At 34.1% G+C, this 25205-nt stretch overlaps 1 non-coding gene across 1 annotated transcript; it reads right to left on the reverse strand.

Annotated features, from left to right (window-relative positions):
- Positions 1–1047: 1047 nt before the first annotated feature.
- On the reverse strand, positions 1048–1154 carry LOC131150074 (small nucleolar RNA R71). Its single transcript, XR_009135458.1, has one exon. It is a non-coding gene; the product is annotated as a small nucleolar RNA R71 (small nucleolar RNA).
- Between the last annotated feature and the right edge of the window lie 24051 nt (positions 1155–25205).

Consider the following 25205-nt stretch of genomic DNA (forward strand, 5'->3'; position numbering starts at 1 on the left):
CTTATGTTAAATAATAAACAAGAATAGATTCTGATTGACTATCGAAAGAGGCTTTTGGAAAAATTGGCGATTTGCTAACAAACAGAGAAAACGAAGTTGAATTAGCTAAATGAGTAAAGCATAGTGAGAAACTAGGTGAAATCGGTTTCCTAGAAGTTTTCACCATCATCAATTTGACACGCGGTATCCAGTTTTAAATTCTCCTGAATAGTTTATTTAAAGTAGCTTTGTTTAAATTTTGCAGTCTAAAATTATTAATTTTTCTAAATAAAATCAAGGTTAGTAAAATTTCGGTACTTGGTAAAATTAAGACATCAATCTCTGAGGATGATACTCTACACATCATTATATTATAAAACTACGATACTATGCACTTGCAGTTTGCACTGGTCAAGTTTTTGGCGCTGTTGCCGGGGATTGAGTTTTTCTTATTTTTTCCAATATCGATACAAGGTAATCTTGGTTTTAATTTAGAATTTTATTTTTATATTTTTATTTATTTATTTTCTTTATTTTATTTTATTATTTTTTTTTTTTGTATTTCTGGTGTGTTTTTTATGTTGGATGCGCAGTGCTAGAACACGTGCCATTATTCCTTTTGATCCAGAGATTGAAAGAACGCTTAGAGCACTAAGGAAAAATAGGGTATTAGCCATGGAGAATGGACAAGATAATGCACAGCCATGCGCCCTTAAGGATTATGTGCGACCAGTTGTGAACGACAATTATTCGGGTATCAGACGTCAGCCCATTAATGCCAACAATTTTGAGCTCAAATCCGCATTAATTAGCATGGTGCAATAAACCCAATTCAGTGGATCGCCACTTGATGATCCCAATATCCATGTGGCGATGTTTTTGGAGATTTGTGATACTGTGAAGATCGATGGTGTTACTGAAGACACCATTAGACTGAGATTATTCCCTTTCTCTTTGAGGGACAGAGCAAGAGGTTGGCTACAGTCGCTACAACCTGGGAGTATTACTAGTTGGCAAGACATGGCAGAAAAATTTCTAGCTAAATTCTTTCCACCTACAAAAATAGCTCAACTCAGCAGTGAGATTGGTCAATTCAAGCAACATGATTTTGAATCACTTTATGAAGCATGGGAAAGGTATAAAGATTTGATTCAACGCTGCCCACAACATGGATTGCTGGATTGGTTGCAAATTTAGATGTTCTATAATGGTTAAATGGGCAAATGCGGACTTTAGTTGATGCTGCATCTGAGGGAACTTTGATGTCAAAGACACCTAAGGGTGCTACTGCTCTTTTGGAAGAAATGGCCTCAAATAACTATCAATGGCCAACTGAAAGAACTATGACAAAGAAAGTTGCTGGAATTCATGAATTGGAGCCGTTTGCTGCACTTTCAGCTCAAGTCGCTTCTCTATCCCATCAGATTTCAGCTTTGACAACCCAAAGGATACCACAAGGTGCAGAATATGTGGCAGGTACAAGTAGGACAGATTCGAGTATCGGAGCGAGTCAAGAACAGGTTCAATACAACAATAATCGGAACTACAATTATCGTGGTGATCCTTTGCCACAATATTACCATTCAGGGCTTCGAAATCATAAGAATTTGTCTTATGGAAATACAACGAATGTGCTGCAACCTCCTGCAGGATTTGAGAGTCATCAAGGTGAGAAGCAGATGTCACTTGAGGATGCCATGATATCTTTTGTTGAGGAGACAAAAACAAGGTTTAAAAAGACTGATTCACGGCTAGACAACATCGAGACTTATTGCAACAATATGGGAGCCACTATGAAGAACCTTGAAATGCAAATTGGGCAACTGGCCACGACTATAAATACCCAACAGAGAGGAACTTTTCCTAGCAACCCAGAAGTGAATCCTAAGGAACAATGCAATGTCATCACACTTAGGAGTGGAAGAGAAATTGATAAATCACCAGCAAAGGAAACCATGTCCACACCTACACCTGAAAAGAATGGCCGAAGCAAGAATAAAGGGGAAGAAGAGGAGATTGTGGATGATACACCAAGAGAGATGGACATGCTTCCAGCAATTTCATTTCCTGACAATCCTCCTATTCTCTCTACTCCACTTCCTTATCCTCAACGCTTTCAAAAGCAAAAATTAGATAACCAATTTTCTAAATTTTTGGATATTTTAAAGAAAATTCACATAAATATTCCTTTTGCAGATGCCTTGGAACAAATGCCAAACTATGTCAAATTCCTTAAGGACATCATTTCAAAGAAAAGAAGGTTGGAGGAGTTCGAAACAGTGAAGCTTACTGAGGAGTGTAGTGCTATTCTTCAAAAGAAATTGCCTCAAAAATTAAAAGATCCAGGGAGTTTTACTTTGCCTTGCACTATTGGAAATTTATTTTTTGATAAAGTTTTATGCGATCTTGGTGCTAGTATTAATCTTATGCCACTTTCTGTTTGCAGGAAATTGGGACTTGGAGAGATGAAACAAACAACCATTTCGTTGCAACTAGCAGACCGATCCATCAAGTATCCACGTGGAATCATAGAAGATGTATTGGTAAAAGTGGATAAATTTATTTTTCTTGCTGATTCTGTAGTGTTAGATATGGAGGAAGACCAAGAAGTCCCGCTAATTCTTGGCCGACCATTCTTGGCCACTGGAAGGGCTTTAATTGATGTTCAAAAGGGTGAGTTAACATTGAGAGTGGATAAGGAAGAGGTTATGTTCAACATCTACCAAGACATGAGATTCCCAGAAGATCCAAGCACTTACTTTCGGGTAGATGTCATTCAGCAAGGTGTAGAAAAATTCTTTCAAAAAGATGTACAAGCTGATCACCTAGAACGATCCTTGCAGCAGATTACAACATAGTAGCGTGTGGGGAGGCTAGAACCTATGGTAGCAAAGACGGATTTTGTAATCTCTAAAGAAAAGATGCAGCAACCTATATCTCTAAAGTTGAAATAATTCCCTAAGCATCTTCGCTATGCATTCTCGGGTGATGCGTATGAAAATGCAAAAATCTACAAAGAGCAAACGAAGAAGTGGCATGAAAAAAATATTATCAGGCGTGAGTTTGCTCTAGGACAACAGGTTCTACTATTCAACTCAAGATTAAGACTCTTCCCAGGGAATATATTCAGAGTTAATGGTAAGAGATTGAAGCACTATTATGGAGAACAAATGGAAAGGAACTGTGCATTTATTCCTCTTGGTGATCCTGGTTGATGAAGATTGAAACGTCTGGCTGGAGATGTTAAAACAAGCGCTTATGGGAGGCAACCCAAAGATTTTTTTCTTTTGTTTATTTCCTTTATCTTTATTATTTATTTATTTATCTAGCACTTTTGAATAATTTAGATTTTCAATGCAGGTTTATTTGGCATGAGTACAGAGCTGAAAATTAAACTCCTCGACGGATTCACCAATAAGTCAGGGAAGTTTCTTTCTTTTCTTCAATCTTTCTCATTTTTGAATAACATTGAAAAAAAAAATGTGTGAATATGGATGATTAGGCCATGCGTGACGCTACTTATGCCCTTCATATACTTGCATATAACCTAGGAGTACGTACTTGGGTCATTTATGTGTGGTTTCTATTTATATGGCTAAACTGGGACTCATTGAAAGTTGATTGGTAGTGCAATTGTGTTAATATGGCCATATAAACTCTTGTATATACATGGTATCTCTTGAGGCTGAAAAATACACGTTCACGTGACTTGTAACACTTAGGGTTCCTTGTGAACACTAAGAGAGCGCCCGTGAAGACTTTGACACCTTGTGAGGTACTGTTGAGCCATTTATTGCTCTTTTGAGTTTTGACGTCAACTCAGAGTTCATGAAACTCAACTTTCCCTATTTTTTCTAGATACTCTTTGTACACTAGTCTTGGTTTTTGAATTTCTAGCCTAGAGGTGACATCTAGTGGGGAGATAAAAACTTAGGTCTTGTAGCCTACTCAAGATGCGAAGGCCGAACCACCCCTAGAAATAGACTTATTTCATGGACTCTTGTTCGAGCTTAATGCACATGGGTGGTATGAAAACAATAAAAGAAGTGTTATGATTGTCCTAATTGACCATGAAAAGAAAGAAATTGAAAAATGAGCAGAAGAAAGAAAAAGAGAAATAGAAATACCCTAGAAGAGGTGAAAGATTAATACCTGCTCCACACAACTACAACAAAAGTCAAGGACAAGATGCATGTTATCCACATATGAAGACTCTTCACCAGCCTAATGCCTCAGATGTATTCACGCCTAGTTTGTGAATAAGTTGATCTAGGGTGGTCTCGATTGGACATGGCGAGTAGGTGAGAAGATGTTAGGGTAAAGGACCCGACACCTCCTAAATAGGCTTAATCCTTTTCAGACTACTCCACTCCATACATTTAGCATTTGTTCCTTGCAGTATGTGGGATGTTTGATCATGACACTCCTCACAAATGATGAGTGAACCCATCATTTTTGAGTGTTTTTGAGGGTATACCAGTTAGGTCGAGTCAAAGCGACAGTTCTTTAGGTGTCCACGGATATCCTGGGTGTAACGAGTCACACACATTACACGTGCTTCAAGATTTTGCCTATTTATACTTGAATTTATATGGCTACATTAACTCTAAATTGTGCTCGCTAGTTAAGTTTACGTGAGTTTATTGTTCTTAATGGTTATATAATGATGAGATTTGCATGAATGACTTACTTCGGAGTTGCGTGAATTGGGTATGAATGAGTTTGTGTGTAATTTGGTGATATTCCTATATGTGAAAGGGTATGATTGTGTTGCCTGTGTATTCATACATTGAAATTGGTATGACACCACCCTGAATTGCATTCCCGTTATTTGCTAGGGACTAGCAAAACTTTAGTTGGGGGGTGTGATTACGAGCTTAAATTGCGTAATTAGGTGCTTTAATTCATGCATTGGGAATCCTATTTTGTATTTAAATGCCTAATTGCTCTCAATATTTTAACATTATGTTCTATTTATATTATTTGAGTTTTATTAAGTAATTTATGAAATTTTGGTATTTTTTCTTGTAGGGCAACTATCGGAAGCCAAAAACCAACGACACTTTTTAATATGTGTGTAACTCTCTCATCCAACCTTCAATTTAGATGATTCAAGATACCATAGAAAGATAAGAAAATGTTCTACAATTTTCATGTTTTGCATTTTGCGAAATAATGGACGCATCAAGATCAAAATCAGACATGAATTTAGCATACGCCGTTTTATGGATTATTTCGACAATTCTTCGTAATCTTGGCGTAACTTTATCATCCGAACTCCGATCGAGACAATTCAAAATTTTGGGAAAATTTAAAAAAGAACTCTACATCTTTTGTGTTTTAAGCTTTGAGAGTTATGAGATGTAAGAGGGTCGAAAGTGGACTTGAAAGAGGAGGGCAGTTCATGTACCTTTGAAAAAAAAAAAGAAAAAAAAATCAAAAAATGATATGTGACCCGGCCATGCAACAGGGTCATCTCAGAAGGGTGAGATGCTGGGTTTTTAGAAAGGAAAGTCAAAAAATGGAAAGACAAAAGAAAGGGAAGAAAAGCAAAGAAAGGAAAGCAAAAAGGAAAGGAAAGAAAAAAAGTCAAAAGGAGGAGGGTTTCCTTGGGAGAGAGGGGTGCACAGGAAAGGAAGAGGGGGGCAGCGTGCGCTGGGCTGGAGAGAAAAGCTGCATCTTACACAAAAAAAAAAAAAAAAAAAATTGATTTTTCTTGGGGAGAAACACAAGGGAGGCCAAACCACATAAAGTTTCTTGGAAAAATTATTTTTTGGGAGCTTTCTTGTGGTTTTCTTTTGGGGGTGCTACGAAGATACACACACAGCTAGCAAAGGAGAGTTGGAAGCACACAAAAATAATATCTTTTCAGAATCAAATGGCGGCGAACAACGGCAGTGTTCAGGGTGTTCATGACGTGCGACGGCGGTGCGGTGAGTGTTGATCTTTCCCGTACGCTCCAAATTGAAAAAAATATGGTGAAATCTGTTATGTTGGATTTAATTTTCGGAATGAACTAAATTTTTGAATTCTAGGAAAACAATGTAGCCAATTTCGAACTATGCTTGCTCTTTGATGCTAATCTGAAGTAGTTTTCATTAATGTTTGTTTGAGTTATTCTGTGCCTAATGCTTTTAATTAACTGGCCATTAATTAAATGATTTTAGTCTTCTAATTTGCTACTGAAAGGGGGGATTATAGGATAGATCTTGGATAATTCGGCGTAGGTAAATATAGAGATCGAAAGACTTGTATGAACCTACGTAGCATTAAAAATCGAGGGTCTTACTGCGTTCTTGCATTATTAATTTGCATACTCTTATGTTAAATAATAAACAAGAATAGATTCTGATTGACTATCGAAAAAGGCTTTTGGAAAAATTGGCGATTTGCTAACAAATAGAGAAAACGAAGTTGAATTAGCTAAATGAGTAAAGCATAGTGAGAAACTAGGTGAAATCGATTTCCTAAAAGTTTTCACCATCATCAATTTGACACGCGGTATCTAGCTTTAAATTCTCCTGAATAGTTTATTTAAAGTAGCTTTGTTTAAATTTTGCAGTCTAAAATTATTAATTTTTCTAAATAAAATCAAGGTTAGTAAAATTTTAGTACTTGGTAAAATTAAGACATCAATCTCTGAGGACGATACTCTACACATCATTATATTATAAAACTACGATATTGTGCACTTGCAGTTTGCGCCGGTCAGTTTGTAGAGAACTTTCCCTAGAGCGTCGTGGTGGCTTCAGATTGTCAAACCGGCAAGAATCCGGACTGAGATCTTAGAGAGAAGGTAGGAGGGAGAAAGTGAGGAGAAAAAGAGAAATTCTCACAATTTTTTCGGCCATAAAATGAAGGTTATGCCTATTTATACACTGGCCTTCGTCGACGAGCCATGTCACTTCGTTAACATGGTCAAGAAGGCAGTTCGTCGACGAACGTTACTCCTCGTCGATGAAATTCTAAGCTACGATATATATCCCGTCGATATCTTCTCATTAATGAAGCACATCCTTGTTGACAAGCCCAAAATGCCACGTCATTGACGAAGTCTGCTGCGGCCCTCTTTTCTATTTCCATTTTCCTCTCTCTTTATTATTTATATACCATTATTCTTCGGCTCATTACAAACCTAGCATGCACAAATTGGCTCGGTCAACCGAACGAGTCCAAAGTCAACATATTGACTTCCCTTGGTCGACCGTTTTGTTTTGAATGCACCGTCCACAGTCAATTAAAACATAAAGTGTCTGACACCTAAACTACTTGGTCAATCAAAACTTGTAGTTGAAATTGGCCTTGGTCGACCGAACCTTATGAATGGTCAACCGACCTCTAGCCATGGTTGACCGAACCCACGAAGGGTTTAGAATCGCCCAGATATGGTCGACCAAATCTATAGTTTAAAATTGCCCTGGTCGACTGAACTTATAAAAGTGGCTGATCGAACCTTGTCCTTGGTCGACCGAACCTCTCGAGTTCGAAATTTTTTAAAGGGTAAAACGTCATTAAATTTTTGAATTAAACTTTTCTAAAATACCGAGCATGTCCCTCGTCTATCAAATTTCATGAAAATCTATAAATACCCCCTTTATAACTTAGATTAACAATTTTGATTAACTCCAAATTCTCTCTAAACCTTTGTTAATAAAAGTTCCCCCAAATCAATTTTTATTGCTAAAATTATTCTTTTGGGACAAAATCTTTTAAACAAAACCCTCTAATTGTCTTTCCATTCACTTATTTCAAAATCACTTTAGAAGAGAGTATATTTATTTTGGGCATTTATTTTTTATATTCACATGCGTATACTCTCACTTTTTATTTATTTTTGAAAATCATTTTTGAGAGTATAGCTTTGGTTTCTCTGAGTTATTTCTATTTGTAAATATTCTTGGGAAAAATTTTCTATTGCATAAATATTTTTGAGCTTAAATCTCACTTTCTCCAAGTAATTTTTATTTGCAAAAATATTCATAAGAATATATATATATATATATATATATATATTCACATATATTTTATTTGTGTAAAAATTAGTTGAATGCAAAACCCTAGGTTCTCCAATTATTCTTTGAAAAATAATTTTGGAAGAATATATTTATTAGTGTCATATCTTTGAGTATTTTATCATACACATCATTTTCTCAAAGATTGAATATATTGTTTTGGGAAAACACCCTTTCTCTACTGAGCATAACTCATATCATATTAGAGTGCATATCTTTGAGCTTAATGTGTACATCTTTGCTTATATTTTCATAAGCATGTTTTATGTACACAAATATTTTTAAATGTACTGGTTGGGTTCAGCCTATTAATTGAATTAGAGAGTCTCAACCCCATAAGTAAGACCGATTCGGTTCAGCTCGAAAATTTAATTGGGGAGTCTCTGCACATGTATTCTTGTTCATTTATCACTATCATTACTTTTGCATACATGCCCTTTATTCAAATGAGTTATGCGTCTTACGTGTATGTTTACTTTCACTACTTAACATTTTCATGTACACGCTTTGAAGATTAAATGGGATATGAAGTGGTGATTGTACGCAAGTATTTAATTTACTAAGAATGTCTTAATATGTATACTTGATTAATTGGGAATGCTTAGACAGACTCTAGTTTGTGAAATACTGGTTGCAAATTGAGTTCAACCTAGGAGAAATATTTAATACCCAATTCACCCCCCCTTTTGGGAATACATCAATTCTAATAGCAACCAAGAGGTCTTGGGTATGCGACTAGGTTGAGGAATGCTTCAGCTAAACCCTGAATTTTCTAGAGGATCTCGACCAGGGGGCGGCCAAGAAACCTTGGAGGCGCAACAGGGTCGACTAAACACAAACATGATTGAAGATTTTTCCTGAGATGTTGAAGGTCAAAGGCATGTCACTAGTTGTTTAAGAATACAATTAAGAACCAACTACTCTATATGGCAGCAATCAGAGCTTGAAGGTTGTCACAGGCCTTCGAAGAATCCGAATACAAACCAAACATGAACTTGAAATAATGCAGTAAATCTATTCTACGACACCAATCAGAACTCGAAAGTCTGTCACTAGCTTCTCAAGACCCCGATTGGGAGCCAAACATGAAAGTAAAGAAAGCATGAAAACCTAATCTAAATGACACCCAACGATTTTCAAGGTCTGTCACTAATCAAGAAGGGGCCAAAGAGGAACCTTAATCACCTATTCAAAGTTTGATTTTATACCCAAAAGGGTTTACAAGCATTTGATTTCAAATCAGGAAAGTTTTGGCAGAAATTTTGAGAAGCAAATTGCTGGGCACGAAGGCAGTCGACCTGGTTGCACCACAGTCTTCCCCTAGTCGCACCTTGGTCGAACCTCTTGGGAAAATCTTTGGTTAGATTTGTGTTCAATCAACATGGTCGCGCCTCCAAGGTTTCCTAGTCACATCGTGGTTGAGAGCCTTTGGAAAATCTAGGGTTCAGCTAAAACATTCCTCAAACTAGTCACACACCCAAGACCTCCTAATAGCGCCCTTAGTCAAAGGTCTTAGTATTTTTGCTTTAGTCAGCACTTTGGAGTCTCCATTTCACGACTTGATCACCCCTTATGTCTGCTAGTTGCACCACATGGTCGAACATGATCATGTTGCTTTTGATAAACAAAGGCCATGGAGATTTGGTTGAGCACTTGGTCAAGCCTTGTGCTTCCCAATTGCTTCCTTGGCTTCTTGCATTGCCTAACTCCTCAATTTAAGCTCCAATTTCCTAAAACATGAAAAAACCACGTGTAACTCTGAACAAGGATAAAAAAGAATAATTATAATGTAAATGGGGACAATACATAGGTAAATGGTGGTCTAAAATTTTACATTTTAGGAACACATCAGTTATTCTAACTTTAGTGGGGTCGGTTCTGAAACATCCATGACATTGAAGTGGATGTGTCGAATCTGATGGTACCCAAAAATTGCTCGCCAGTTGAAAATTAGATGCTTAGAATCAAACTGAGTTTCATAGTTTAGGTACTTAGTTGATTTTAGAACTTAGGTGTCCAAATCGGGTATATGAGGTCCAAATTGAGTGGGGTCAGTTTCGACTTGTCCGTGACATTTAAGTGGATGCTCCAAAGCTAACAGTAAGCAAAAAAAATTTTCCAGTTGAAAACTAGACTTTTAGAATTAAACTGAGTTTCATAGTTTAGGTACTTGGTTTATTTCAGAACTTAAGTGTCCAAATCAGGCATATGAGGTCCAAACCAAGTGGGGTCAATTCCGACATGTTCGTGACATTTAATGTTGACTTTTTGAGTTCAATCCATATTTTGATGCTGACAAAGAACATGTATCTTATGTGTGCATTTAGTGCTTGAATAGGTTATAATTCAACACGCACATAAGGAAACTGTAGATGGAAGGCAGAAGAAACTCAAAGAATGTGACAAGATTGGTGTATTCCCAAGAGGGGGGGGGGGGGGTGAATTGGGTATTAAAAAATTTCTCCTAGGTCAATTCAAATTACATACAGTATTTCGCAACCTAGGGTCTTTCTATGCAATCTAATAAAAGTTCAATTTATCTACAATGTGCAATGACTTTGCAAATAAGAAAGATGAACTTTATGCACTCTTTCTAAAGTAGTTATGCAAGAATAATATAAGAAAGAGTAAAAATGTAAGTTTGTATGAATGAGAGTATGAAAAATAGCTTAAATATTTTTTAGGGGATTTTTGCTAGTATGTTGCTAATCGCTTGGTTAATCAGGAGAAATGAAGGAGTATATATAATTTTCTTGAAAAATATAACCTTGAGGGACACGGTCGGTATTTTGGAAAAGTTTAATTAAAAATTAACTCTCATTACTGCGGTTAAAAATTGCTGAACCCGAGAGGTTCGATCGGCTAACCTTCAGCTTCGGTTGACCAAATAGACATAGAATTTTGAAATCAATTCTTGGGTTCGATTGGCTGTGGGAGGCGACCGGTCGGCTGACCAAGGCGATTTGCCAAAACTTTGTAGGTTCAGTTAGCGGAGGGAAAGGGTTGGTTTGTTGAGAGGACAAGGCCGATTTGTCGAGCTAATTTTAAAGTTTAGAGGTCGGTCAGCCAAGGATTAAGAGCCAAAGTCAAGGTCGGGCGACCGAGGTTTTTCAGTAGTAAATCGTTTGGTTGACCAAGACTTCATAGCACATATCTTACGTGGCAGGTTTGGTCAACCGAGTCATTTAGTATATAAGGGGTCAATCGGTCAAGGCTTTTTAATTAAGCCTAAAAATGCAACGTCAGCCTTTGTGATATTAATTTTGGCCCTACTTTGCCTTTAAACTTTTCCATCCTTGTGTGAACAAATTATGACATTTTAATTAAAGGGGTATGGAACCTAATGGTCAATCTATGGTCATTATTGAGTTGTCACTCCCATCATGCATGTAGTACAATTATTACAGATCATAAAATCACATGCCAAACTGAAATCCAGATTACAATACAAAATAGAATGTCTTTAATTTTTTCCCTTCAAATTGCCATGCTAAATACTAGGAGATATGATCTTTCCATTCCTCATGGCTTCCTTGTGTCCTTACCATCCATGCATGCTAAGAGTGATCATGTTCAAAAGCTCAGTGTACAGGTAAGAAACAAAGTGATTTGTCATTATCAAAACGAGATAGGACTCAAAGTCAACAGAATACATCATCTGGAGTATTCTATGAAGTCAAAAGAGTAAAGAAGAATAAGACATTTATTTAAGACATTTATTTTGTAGTAGCCCAAAAAATTTCCTCTAATACCAAACAGTAGGGCCCAAATTTTATATAGTAGAAGATCTCAAATATATTTATACCAGAGTACTAAAGACCTTATCACAACAATATCTCCAATATCAAATTAAATACATCCTTAAAAAAATTCTAAAATATACCAAAAGTAGCAAATCTAATATTTAATCTAAACTGCTCTTTTTAATCCCACCCACGCTTCCTCTATAGTACTTTGATTTCGGCTAGGCTCCTTAGGGTATTTGAAATGTATGAAAATAATTTGGTGAGACCTCTTAGTAAGTATGGACTAGATTATTATCAGTATGTGGCTGACATGAGCTTTACTGTATAAAAAAACATTTAACAAATTTTACCTTAATAAAACTGCATTTGAATAATTGTAAATCAATTATATAAAATTAAACAAACTTTCCTTCAAAACATAATCTATGCCTAATTAATGGCCTTAATTACATCAATATATAAATAGTATAAAAGACTTCTTTTTGGCCTACGCATGTCATGTTTAACCCCCATGATCGGGTTGTGCGGTCCGAATACTGGACTTAGCCTCGTTGGCTGACCAAACTAAATCAAAAGGTCATGTCTGCAAGTATGATTTTCCTATCACAACTTGGTTCGAAAATAGGTGTTTACACAACCCTTCTGAAGTCAAATCGACTATCCACTGCCAACACTTCCAAAACAATTTGACTACACAAATATTCCTCTATAGCTATGGTACTAAGCATTCTCTACATTCGAACCATCAGGGTTATTAAAATATATAAATATAATTTATGCAATAAAAACATTATCATAATCTCATAATTTTTCCCAATATACAATTTCAAAATAAATCTCATCATCATTCACCACCAAACATGTAATAAGCATAATCATGCATAAAATCCCAAACTTGCTCATTATTTGCAATCAAACAAATAATAGATATATCATCATAAAATTTTCATCATTATTGTTGGAATTGGTGTGATCCCAAGAGGGGGGGGGGGGTGAATTGGCTTTTTAAAGCATTTTCAACTAATTTAAACGTTTCGTCAATTCACCATAGTTCATATCCCATTCAACATAATGATACACATGTAAATAATAAAACTATGAGTGCGAACATACATGTGCAGCATATCTCATTTAAATGAATGTGTGCATGCAAATAATTATAATTGTAAATGGACAAACATACACATATGAAAATTAAAGTGCGAAAAGAAAATGAGATAGGGAGAGAGGAACACACGATATTTGTTATCGAGGTTCGGCCAAACTAGCCTACTTCTCCACCTTGGACATACCCCCTAAGGATTACACTATCCTTGCTCACTTAAACGGGTGAAGCAGAAGCCATTTACATCCTCTCCTTATGAGGCAAGGAAAAACCCCTAATCAATTTTCGGGCTGAACTGAACTTGTCTCACTTATAGGGCTAAGACTCTCCAATTCAATTTTTGGATTGAATCAAACTGGTCTCACGTACGGGGTTAAGACTCCCCAGTTCAATTAATGGGATGAACCCAACCGGTACAATAAACCATTTTTGTACATATAAAAATGCTTCAAAAAACAAGTAGAGATGTACAACATTAAAAGGTCAAATACATGCACTCTAATATGATATGAGTTAAGCTTAGTAGAGTAAAGAGTACTTATCGAAATAATTTTGCACAAATAAAATATATATGAAAAATGAGTATTATTGTTCTCCTATAAATATTTTTGAAAATAAAGAATATTTGGAGAATCTAGAAATTTAAGCTCAAGAAAATATTTATGCTATAAATACTTTTCTCCCAAAAAATATTTATCAAATAAATAATCAGGAGAAAACCTAAGCATCTACTCTCAAAAATGTTTGTCAAAGATAAAAGCTATGTGAGTTGAAAGCAAATAAAATGCCCTAAATAAAATACTCTTCTCAAAAATGATTTTGAAATGAATGCATGAAAGAGAGCTGGGGAGATTTGTATAAAAGATTTGGCCCCCAAAAGAATGATTTTAACAATAAAAAACATTTAGGAGGAACTTTGATTAACAATGGATTAGAGAGAAAATTTGGGCTAATCATAGTTGCTAAAATTATGACCGTTAGAGACACGCTCGGTATTTTAAAAAAAATTAATTAAAAGTTAATGACGTTTTAGAGCTTATAAAAAAATTCCAACCCAAGAGTTTCAGCCGACCATATTTGAGCTTCGGTCGTTCATGGAATTTTTGAACAGAGGTTTTGGTCAACCATATTTAGGTGATTTTGGACCCTCCAAGGTTCGGTCGACCAAGGTAGGTTTAGTTGACCAAATTTTGACGTTCGGTTGACCAAATCAAATTTCAACTAAGAGTTTGGTTGACCAGAGCATTGGGAATTACCCACATGCTAGTTCATTCGACCACACGGTGCAAGGTCTTTTTAAAAGTGGTCGATCAAATAGTCAATTGTTGACCCTGGAAGGTTCAATCGGCCAAAAGTCTATTTAGTTCAGGTTCGGTCAACTGAGCATACTAAAATTGTGCATTTAAGTCAAGATTTTTATTCAAAGTCACCCATGTTCACATAATTATAACTCCTAAGTTATAGGGGACTTTTTATGTGATATTTAGGAACCTAAAGTCAATCTATGGTCATTGAGAGTTGACACCAAAAAAATGACGTTGGTTGACCTTTGGTCGACTGGAGGTAATCCCTAAGGTCACACTACGGTCCTGTGACTCCTTATGTTCAATCTATGCTCCTATCTGAGCAAATAACCATATCATGCAAATGCATACATTATTACAGACCAAATAATAAAAATAAATGCAATTACAATAAGAAATAAATGTTTTCTTTGTCTTTTTGCTCTTTTGACTTCATGGAATGCACTTGATTGTATAAGCTTCAAGTCTTGTAAGCTTCGATTACCATTTCCTTATGTGTGTGTTAAATTAATGGACATGTTCACATGTTAAATACACACATAAAAAAATGTGCTTTGTCAGCATCAAACAGTGATCAGACTTAAAAAGTCACTAATCTCCCATTTTTTCATGATGACAAACACACTAGAGTAAAATGGGTATAACCTGAAAAGGCTCCCCTAACCATGTGCATAATGTAAAAATAAACAATACAGTTCAAGCATATTCAATAAAGAAGACATTACAATTTAATCATGCATTTAAATTTTTGCATTAAAGCACAAGCTTAGATATTTACCTCTAAAAAAATATCCTGTTTGGTCATAAACATTTTGCTTATAAAAATTCTTCCCCTTCTAGCATCAGCAAAAAGGGCTAAGGTAAGTAAAATAATTTTGAGTATTTAAAACAAACTTAGCAAAGAGAACTCTCCCTTTCTGAAAAACAATTTCAATTTGTTCAGAAAATACTCTCCCTTTTTGTTTTTGACATTTATTTTTCATGAAACAATAATTGGTCATTTAATATAAGGAAAACATGATAGACATCGCTAGACCAGAGGTATCCTCAAACCATTGCAATTAAGACAATACAACATAAGACCCACAAAAGATTGGAATGTAAAAGCATGCGACTAATGAAAAAGTAGGTTTGAGCATAAACATGTTCTAACTAGTTCACATGCAATTCATAAACAATCCATGATCCAGTTATGCAACAACCTTAAAAGAAATTTCATGACAAATAATTTTAAAACAAGATAGCACAAGTCATGAAGCATAAAGCACACAAGCAAGATATAGAAATATTCTATATAAGTTCAATTCTTGCTTTTATAAATGTATATATATATATATATATAAGTATATGTATGTGTTAAAATATATCCCCTTAAAATTTTCGATAAATACTGGGGGTTTATGCTTGTTGAAAAAGAAACTTTAATTCAAACTTACAAGCATCATTTTCCTGGTTAAGCATTTAAGCACAACATAAAGTATGACCAGAAAAATAAACACAACCATATAAATCTAGAGAAATTAAATAAATTTAAAGCAAGGATCATATGGCAAATCCAATGAACTTGTGGCAAAACAGTATTTTTCAAATTAAGGTTTTCAATAACATCATTACATTAAATCATGTACCACAAAATGAATTCAAAACTGATTTAAGTCAGAAGTTTGGGTGAGCATATAAGATAAAGATTCAAAGGAAAGATGCTCCCCCTATCAATTTGAATATGTGCTTAAATATTATTAGCTACTTATACTGATACAAAGTATGAAAATTTATTAAGATTTTAAACAGTATAAGTACCATTTTTCATTTTAAAACAAATTTTACTCGATATGTGTTATACCAATTTATCTCACCAATAAATATCCCTAAACACACATGCGCTAAAAATTAAACATTAAGTCATGCATGGTGTTCATGCTTATCAGGAACAATCCATATCAAAGTTAATTCAATGAAGACAAGATATGATGTTCATGGTACCTAAAAAGGCTTTAGACTCAAAAAGTTGAAACAAAAATAGTGTGAGTCCATAGGGCAGGTGAGTTATAATCCTTATCTTAAGGATGGAGCTTATGCTCCCTAGTATAGTCTCGGGCACACATAAGCGCGTTTATGCTTAAGGATGAATTTCATTCAAGCACATTCATCATATGTTCATCCTTCTTAATACTACTTAGCATGCAAGCAATTTTAGGCATTAAGTTCCTATTTGTTTTTCCTAAAAGTGGGGCTTAACCTCCCCCTGTGTATTTGTGTGCACACATACTTGTATTATAGTTCAAGGGTGATAGTCATTTAAAACCATTCCTTATATATTCATCCTATCAATAGATTTCAGTATGCACCAAATAATACGCATTTAGCACACAGCATGACATATTGCATTTCAATTTAAATACACAATAGCTAATAAAGGTTATACTCAAGTGTAATGCAATAGGGGTTCAAAGAGTATGGCACAACTCAAACCACGATGAGTGTGCATAAAATGAAACCCCCCCCCCCCTCCCCAAGTCATGCAATTGTCCAAGTTTATGGACCATCATCAAAATATGGTATGTTCAATTAGAAGGATGATGTTTTACCATTTAAGTCCTAAGTGAAAGTGCATAACCCAAAGAATTGGACCAAATGGTGTCCATGAACTAGCCCCTCCTAGGACAGCAAAATGTGTACATGTTTTTTATTTACATTGTGGTTTGGATTTAACATGTACTTACCTATATAGTTATTTTACATGCATTTGAGAATAATAATTTCATTATGATTAACTCATCCATTCAAAAATGTTTGGGCATGCATTAATCTATCTATCCTAATACATGGTTTCATTTATGGGAAAAATTCTACCGAAATTTTGGCAGCATTTCGTCTATAAGTTGAATATTTTTCCAATTTTCATGTACCTGAAACTTGATAGAAAAGCAAGCAATATAAAATAATATGCATCATGCAGATACCATTCAATTAAAGGCATGCAAGAACCTATATCTACTACTAGCATACAATTCTCATAACTACATCAACAATGTAGGAGGCATTTAGTACAAGCATGCATTCAATAGTTCAAACAATGATTCATAAAATATAAACTATCCATCAGAAGATAAAATCATTATGTAAGTAATGAATAGTGGCATTCAGCTCAAAAACAGTTTATAATAAGATAAGTATAACACAATTTATTACTTATTGGATGAGTTTTAATTTTTCTGCTCCCCTTTTGTTTTGTAGCTAAAGAGTTTTATATTCAATCAATGGTATTTGGCATAACTAATATTTTCTAATATGGGGATGAGCTATGAAAGCATTTTAGCTTCATTTTGAGTTAAGGGTAATGATATAGTATTATGATGAATTCCCTAAACCCCATTACTGTGTGATGGACAAAGATATGCTATATTTGAAATATTTATACTTAAGCATATATATATATATATATATATATATATATATGTAGCATTATTTCTCATATTAAAAACCATTGTCCATATGAAGGGGATAGCCAATACATTTATATTATCCAAACATGATAATATGTATATATTAAGCCCAAATTGGATATATCAATTAAAACTTATGTATTGGATAGATTTTCTTAGGGTTCTCAGTATAACAATAGTGTATATTATGGTTTAGAATTTTAAGCATTATACACTATTTAAGCATTTAAGGCATTCTAACCTTATTTACAATAATATCTAAAATCTTATGAGTATTTGAAAGTATTCCTATTTAGCTCCTCCTAAGATGACATGCAATCACAGAAACATTATATGATTCACAATAATGATCTAACACAAAATGCATCAAGTGAATCATAACATGAACCAACCAAAAATTAGAAGGAGAAAAAACATACCTTTGTATTTTACTCCTTCTTAAATGTTTAAGCGCAAAGTGGTGTCTCTCTCCTCTCTCTTGGGTTTTCTTTCCTTTTTAGATATTCCCAAAAACCTTAGCACTAGAATAAGACATGAACTTTTCATGAATATTAGTAGCTAAGGCAAAGTAAAAGTATACATGACACACAAGATGATATGCATTAAAACTAGGTTATGCACTTTCAAATCTTTGGGAAACATATGCGTTAAAAAATATTTTTCAATGGGATATGATCAACTTTGAAAAACCTTTTCCGAATCCTCCAATCAATTGATTTTACAAAAGCATTTTTAATATTCAAACTAGTAAAATCTACACAATGAAAATAGTGGAGCATTTGCAAAGGGTTGACCTGTAAAATAGGGATACACCGAAAAATGAGTCGTTGCAATCTTTATATAAATAGCAGTTAAACTTATTGCAATCGGGCTCTAATACCAATTGTTGGAATTGGTGTAATCCCAATAGAGGGGGTGAATTGGGTTTTCAAAACACTTTCGGCTAATTTAAACATTTTGCTGATTTACCACAATTCATATCCCATTCAACATAATGACGTGTATGTAAATAATAAAACTACGAGTGCGAACATACACGTGCAGCGTATCTTATTTAAATGAATGTGTGCATGCAAATAATTATAGCTATAAATGGACAAACATACATATATGGAAATTACAGTGCGGAAAGTAAATGAGATAGGAAGAGAGGAACACACAATATTTGCTATCAAGGTTTGGCCAAATCAACCTACGTCCTTGCCTTGAGCATACCCCCTAAGGATTGCACTATCCCTGCTCACTTAAATGGATGAAGCAAAAGTTATTTACATCCTCTCCTTACAGGGCGAGGAAAAACCCCAGTTCAATTTTTGGGCTAAACCGAACCGGTCTCACTTATGAGCTAAGACTCCCCAATTCAATTTTCGGGCTGAACCAAGTTGGTCTCACTTACAGGGATGAGACTCTCCAGTTCAATTAATGAGATGAACCCAACTAGTACAATAAACCATTTTTGTAAATATAAAAATGCTTCAAAAGACAAGTAGAGATGTACAACATTAAAAGCTCAAATACATGCACTCTAATATGATATGAGTTAAGCTCAGTAGAGTAAAGAGTGCTTATCTAAATAATTTTGCACAAATAAAATATATATGAAAAATGAGTATTATTGTTTTCCAATAAATATGTTTGCAAATAAAGAATATTTGGAGAATCTAAAATTTTAAACTCAAGAAAATATTTGTGCTGTAAATAATTTTCTCCCAAAAAATATTTATCAAAGAAATAACCAAGAGAAAACCTAAGCATATACTCTCAAAAATATTTTTCAAAGATAAAAGCTATGTGAGAGTAAAAGCAAATAAAATGCCCTAAATAAAATACTCTCCTCAAAAATGATTTTGAAATAAATGCATGAAAGAGAGTTAGAGAGATTTGTATATAAGGTTTGGCCCCAAAAGAATGATTTTAACAATCAAAAACGTTTTGGGGGAACTTTAATTAAGAATGGATTAGAGAGAAAATTTGGGCTAATCAAAGTTGTTAATCTGGAGTTAAGAGGGGTTATTTATAGATTTTTCAAAAATTATGACCATTGGGGACATGCTCGATATTTTGGAAAAGTTTAATTAAAAGTTAATGATGTTTTAGAGCTTTTAAAAAAAATTCCAACCCAAGAGTTTCGGTCGACCATAGTTGAGGTTCGGTCGACCATGACATTTTTGAACTGAGGTTTTGGTTGACCATATTTAGGTGATTTTGGACCCTTCGAGGTTCGGTCGATCAGGGTAGGTTCGATTGACCAAATTTTGACGTTCGGTCGACCAAATCAAATTTGACCTAAGAGTTTGGTCAACCAGAGTGCTAGGAATTACCCACGTGCCAGTTCGGTCGACCGTGTCATGCAAGATCTTTTTAAAAGTGGTCAATCAAATAGTTGACTTAACTTGCCTATGAAATTCTTATATATATTTATATTGGTATATTTAAATAAAAACATGAGTATTATCAACTCCCTATTTTTAAATTTAATCCCAAATATATTTTTAAAAGCCCAATCATAATCAAATCCCGTAGTATAATTTAATTTTGGCATATGGATATAATTAAAATAAAAATAATCAATTTAAATTAGCCATATTTTAAAATAAAACTTGATATAATCTAACCCACTTACACTAGCTCTGGAGTGGTGCCTACGACGTGCAAAAGATGACATTTCTCCGGTTAAATTGTTGGCCTAACAACGCTTATGAATCTTATTTTGATGATAACAAATCAAAGGAACTTAACATATTGTGTTAAGTAATGATGTTTTAGGATTCAAGTGATTTTAATAAAAGGTTCAAGATCTCAAGTGCTTGATGAAGTTCATTAAAATCTTGGACTCAAAGATAGAAGATCAAATGAAGCTTAAAGTCCTTTGAAGAAAGAAGTGAAGATAGACTCAAAGAATGGAAGCAAAAGCATAAAGACTTAGGGTTATAGAAAGTTAAAATCTTAAGAAGTCTCATGTAAGTACTTCTTTAAATTTCAATATAAATGGTTGAAACTCTTAGGAATTATTATGGACATAGAGACCTATTTTTGAAAACCCTGGAAAATGTTTTAAATAAGTCTCATTTAAGTTTTACAAAATCAAAGGTTTAAAGTATTGAAAAATAAGGTTTTTGAGACATTGCAAGTTCAGACGAATGACCTAAATGGATCGGTTGATTGACAAATCTAATAAAAAATGAAGTTTTTGGAATATTCTAACTTCAGGTGACTGACCATGTTGATCAGTTGACTGATATTTTTATACTAAATAAATTGAGCAAATAGAATAGCATCAGGCGACTAACCTTATAGGTCCAAGCGACTGACTCCATTCTATGTTTGAAAATTCGCTAAATTATAAAAGATCAGGCGACCGACCCTGTGAATCATAGTCAACTGACCTTTGGCTTTTTAAATTTAAAACAACAAGGGAAAGTTTCCAAAACTGATTGCTTGGTCCCCACTTTTTGTAAAAATTTGGGAAACACTGCAAGAAACTTAGGGAATACGAAATATTACTTTGTCTATCTATAAATACATGTTGAACCTAAAGATTAATCACACCAAAAATTACCAGCAAGCAGCTATTGATCAAATTCTCATACTTTCAAAGAGTTCTTGCTAAATACTTTGCTGAAAGCTATTACTGAGTACTTGCTAAATTAAAGCTTATAGTTCTTGTTCTCTAACTAAGTTTTATAATCTAAGAAAGAACCCCAGTGATATTAACTTTGATCTTCATCTTTCTATATTGATTTTGATTGAAGTATGTCGTTTTTTAACTATACTAATTTGCTCTTGTTGCGAGTTCTTCTTGTACACAGGATTGTTTCTTGTTTTCTCTTGTTGTTTTTGGACGATTTAAGGTTGTTGAATCATTGGCTAACAAGAAGGGGTATTCTTGTTAGAGAGGGATCTCCACCTGTGAGAAGAGAGGTTGTAACTTGGCCTAATAAAAAGTTAGTATCCTCATAGCGGTTGCTTGGGGCAAGGATGTAGGTTGTAGGCTAAAACTTGTAAAAATATGGTCTAAGCTCTTCTCCCTAAAACTCTTTAGGTTTCTGCAAATATTAAATGCATGTATGATCTTTATATCTTGCTAAACCTTTGGGAGTGCCGGAATCTTGATTTTGAAGCATATGTAAATTCAACTTACATAATTTAGTTGGTTGGTTTGAAAAATTCATCAAAGTCCTGATTTTGAATATTAAAACAGCTGCAAGGCATTTTAAATTAAAAGTTTTCAAAAATCAAATATCTGAAAATTATATTGGTTGGAGTAAAGGAATAAAATCTAAGTTTTTAAATTTGAAATCTAAGTTTTATTTTTAAAATATACTAATCTGATTTTTGGAATTTAATCAGATGAGTGTCAATATCAAAGATTTGAACTTGAGATTGAATATTGGTTAAACTCAATGGATTATCAATAGTATTGTGGTTATTGGTAAATTGCTGAAAGTATAAATTGATGAGATTAAAATTCAACTAATGCTTTTTGTTTTTAATACAAAGTAAGTAAAGAAATTTTAAAACCCAATTCACCCCCCCTCCCCTCTTGGGATTTCACCTTACTTTTCAATTGGTATTAGAGCAAGGTTGTAGTAAATCTTAAACTAGAAGCTACATAAAGATCCTTATGGCACACCTAAATGTATCTCCTTTTGTTGAGGGTCAATCCTCCTCTAGACCACCCATCTTCTGCGGTGTTAACTACACTTTTTGGAAACAAAAAATGAGGATATACTTTTAACCATGGATTAGAAAGCTTGGAAAGTTATCACACATGGTGACCTTGTCCCTACCAAAACTGTAGATAATAAAAAAATACCAAAAGAAGAAAAAGAGATGACAGATAATGACTTAAAGATGCTGCAAGTAGACTCCAGTGCTATGAATGCATTATATTGTGCTCTAGATGTAAATGAGTTTAATAGAATTATGGGATGTAAATCAGCTAAAGAAATTTGGGATAAACTTGAAGTAACCTATGAAGGAACGGTTGATGTAAGAGATAGTTGAATCGATATGCTCACTAGCGAGTATGAAGCATTTAGGATGAACCCTTATGAGACCATTACTAGTATGTACACTAGATTCACCCATGTTATAAACTCCCCCAATGCCTTAGCGAAAAATTACTCAACTTATGAGATGATCCGAAAAATCCTTAGAGAACTTCAACCAATTTTGGAACCTAAGGCCATTGCAATTACGGAAGGAATAAACTTGAAAAATACTTCCCTTGATGAATTGATTGGATTGCTTCTCACCTATGAGATGGCTATAAATGAAAGAAATTATGAAAATAACAAAAACAAGGCGATGGAAGCTACTACATGGGATGACACATGCTCAAGTGAATCAGAAAATGAATAAAGTGATCAAGATATGGTAAACCTTTGCTTCATGGCTAAAGGTGTTGAGGTAAATTCCTACACTAGCGCATCTAAAGAGTCTAGTGATGAATCATGTAATGACTCATGTGAAAGCATGCCTTCATATAGTGAAATTTAGGTTGAAATATTTATCTTGTATAAAAGGTTCATAAAAGTAACCAAAAGAAACTTAGCTTTGAAAGAACAAAATGAAATACTCAAAAATCAACTTGAAACTTCAAAATCAGATGAAAAAGAAAAGGACTCACACATTGATGATCTCATGGATAAAATAAATGAGATGTTTCAAGATCTAGTAAAGTTGCAAGTAAATGATGAAAGTAAGAAGGATTTAGAATTGAGTAAACTTAAAAGTAAAATTGAGGATAAATACAAAATCATCTAGAATTTCACAAAAGGAAAAGAAAATTGAGAAAAGTTGGTTGGAACACAAAGAATGTCATTAGATAGAGAAGGAATTGGATACAATGGAGTTGAAAACAAGAAGAAAAAGAATCTTTATATGGGATACTTCATAAAAGAATCAAAATATTATGTTAGCACATCTTCCACAAAAGCTTATGAACATACTATTTGCTTCCTATGTAAGAAAAAGAGACATAAAGTTTGAATGTCTGTTTAAAATGAAAAATGTTAAAATCAAAAAAGTATGGAAAGTCAAAGCTGAAAATAAATCTAATATAAAAAGACCTAAGAAGGTTTGGGTACAAAAATGTAACACCTTGAACCCTTCTTGTAGGTATGCTTTAGGACCACTCCATCAAAAGACAAATGGTACTTGGATAGCGGGTGTTCAAGGCACATGACTGGATACAAATCAAAATTTACTACACTAATGCAAAATGATGGTAGATATGTCACCTTCGACGACAATGCCAAAGGTAAAATTATCGGTATCAGGAAAGTAGGTAAAGAACCTTCCTTAACCATTGATGATGTTTTGCTAGTAGATGGGTTAAAACGTAATGTACTTAGTATAAGTCAATTAAGTGATAAAGGCTTTGCATAATCTTTAAACAAGACAAATGCATAGTTGAAAATCAAGAAAAGCATGATATAAGAAATCACATGCTTAACAGCCACGAATGAAGTTAGATGGCTGTGGCATAGAAGACTAGGACAGGCTAGTAAGGAATTGTTATCTAAATTAGCTAAAAAAAAAAATTAGTCAAAGGTCTACCTTGCACAAAGTTTGTAAAAGACAAAATTTGTGATGCTTGCCAGCTTGGAAAGCAAACTAAGACTAGTTTTAAAAAGAAGAAACACATCTTCCACTAGTAGGGCCCTATAACTTATCCACTTAGATTTATTTGGCCCTACTAGAACACAAAGTCTAGGAGGAAAACAATATGCTTTCGTCATTGTTGATGAGTACTCCAGGTATTCTTGGGTACTCTTCTCAGCCTCCAAAGATAAAGCTTACAAGATGTTAATTAACTTGTGCAAGAGACTCCAAAATGAAAAAGGGTATGGAGTTCAAAATATTAGAAGTGATCAAGGAAGAGAATTTAAAAATAAAGAAGTTAATTAATTTGGTAATAAACATGGAATAAATCACAATTTTTCAGCACCTTGAACTCCACAAAAAATGGAGTTGTTGAAAAGAAGAATAGATCTCTTCAAGAAATGGCTAAGACCATGCTTAATGAACATAAATTACCTAAGTACTTTTTAGTTTGAAGCGGTAAATATGCATGTTATGTGATAAATAGAGTTTTCATAAGATCAAGCCTAGATATCACCCCTTATGAACTATGGAAAGGAAGACAACCTAACATATCTTATTTTTGTGTATTTGAATGCAAGTGTTTTGTATTGAATGATAAAGAAGACTTTGAAAATTTTGATACAAAATCAGACGAAAGAATCTTCCTAGGGTATGCATTAAATAGTAAAGCATTCAGAATCTACAACAAAAGAACACTCTCAATCATAGAATCAATACATGTATCTTTTGATGAGGCAAATACATTCACCAAAACAATTGATATTAAGGAAGTTAAAACAATTGATATTGAGGAAGTTGGAACAATACAAAAACTAGAAAACTTAGAAATTAGAGAAGTCAAGGATGAGACCAATGAATCAACCTCAAATGATGGACCTATAGAAAATTTTGAACTACCTAAAGAATGGAAGTATGTAAGAAATCACCCAAAAGACCAAATTATTGGTGAACCTTGGTGTGTCTACTAGATCCTCATTGAAAAAAATATGTAATCATTTCGC

Source organism: Malania oleifera, chromosome 2 (assembly GCF_029873635.1).
Source record: "Malania oleifera isolate guangnan ecotype guangnan chromosome 2, ASM2987363v1, whole genome shotgun sequence".
NCBI classification, from domain to species: Eukaryota; Viridiplantae; Streptophyta; class Magnoliopsida; order Santalales; family Ximeniaceae; genus Malania; species Malania oleifera.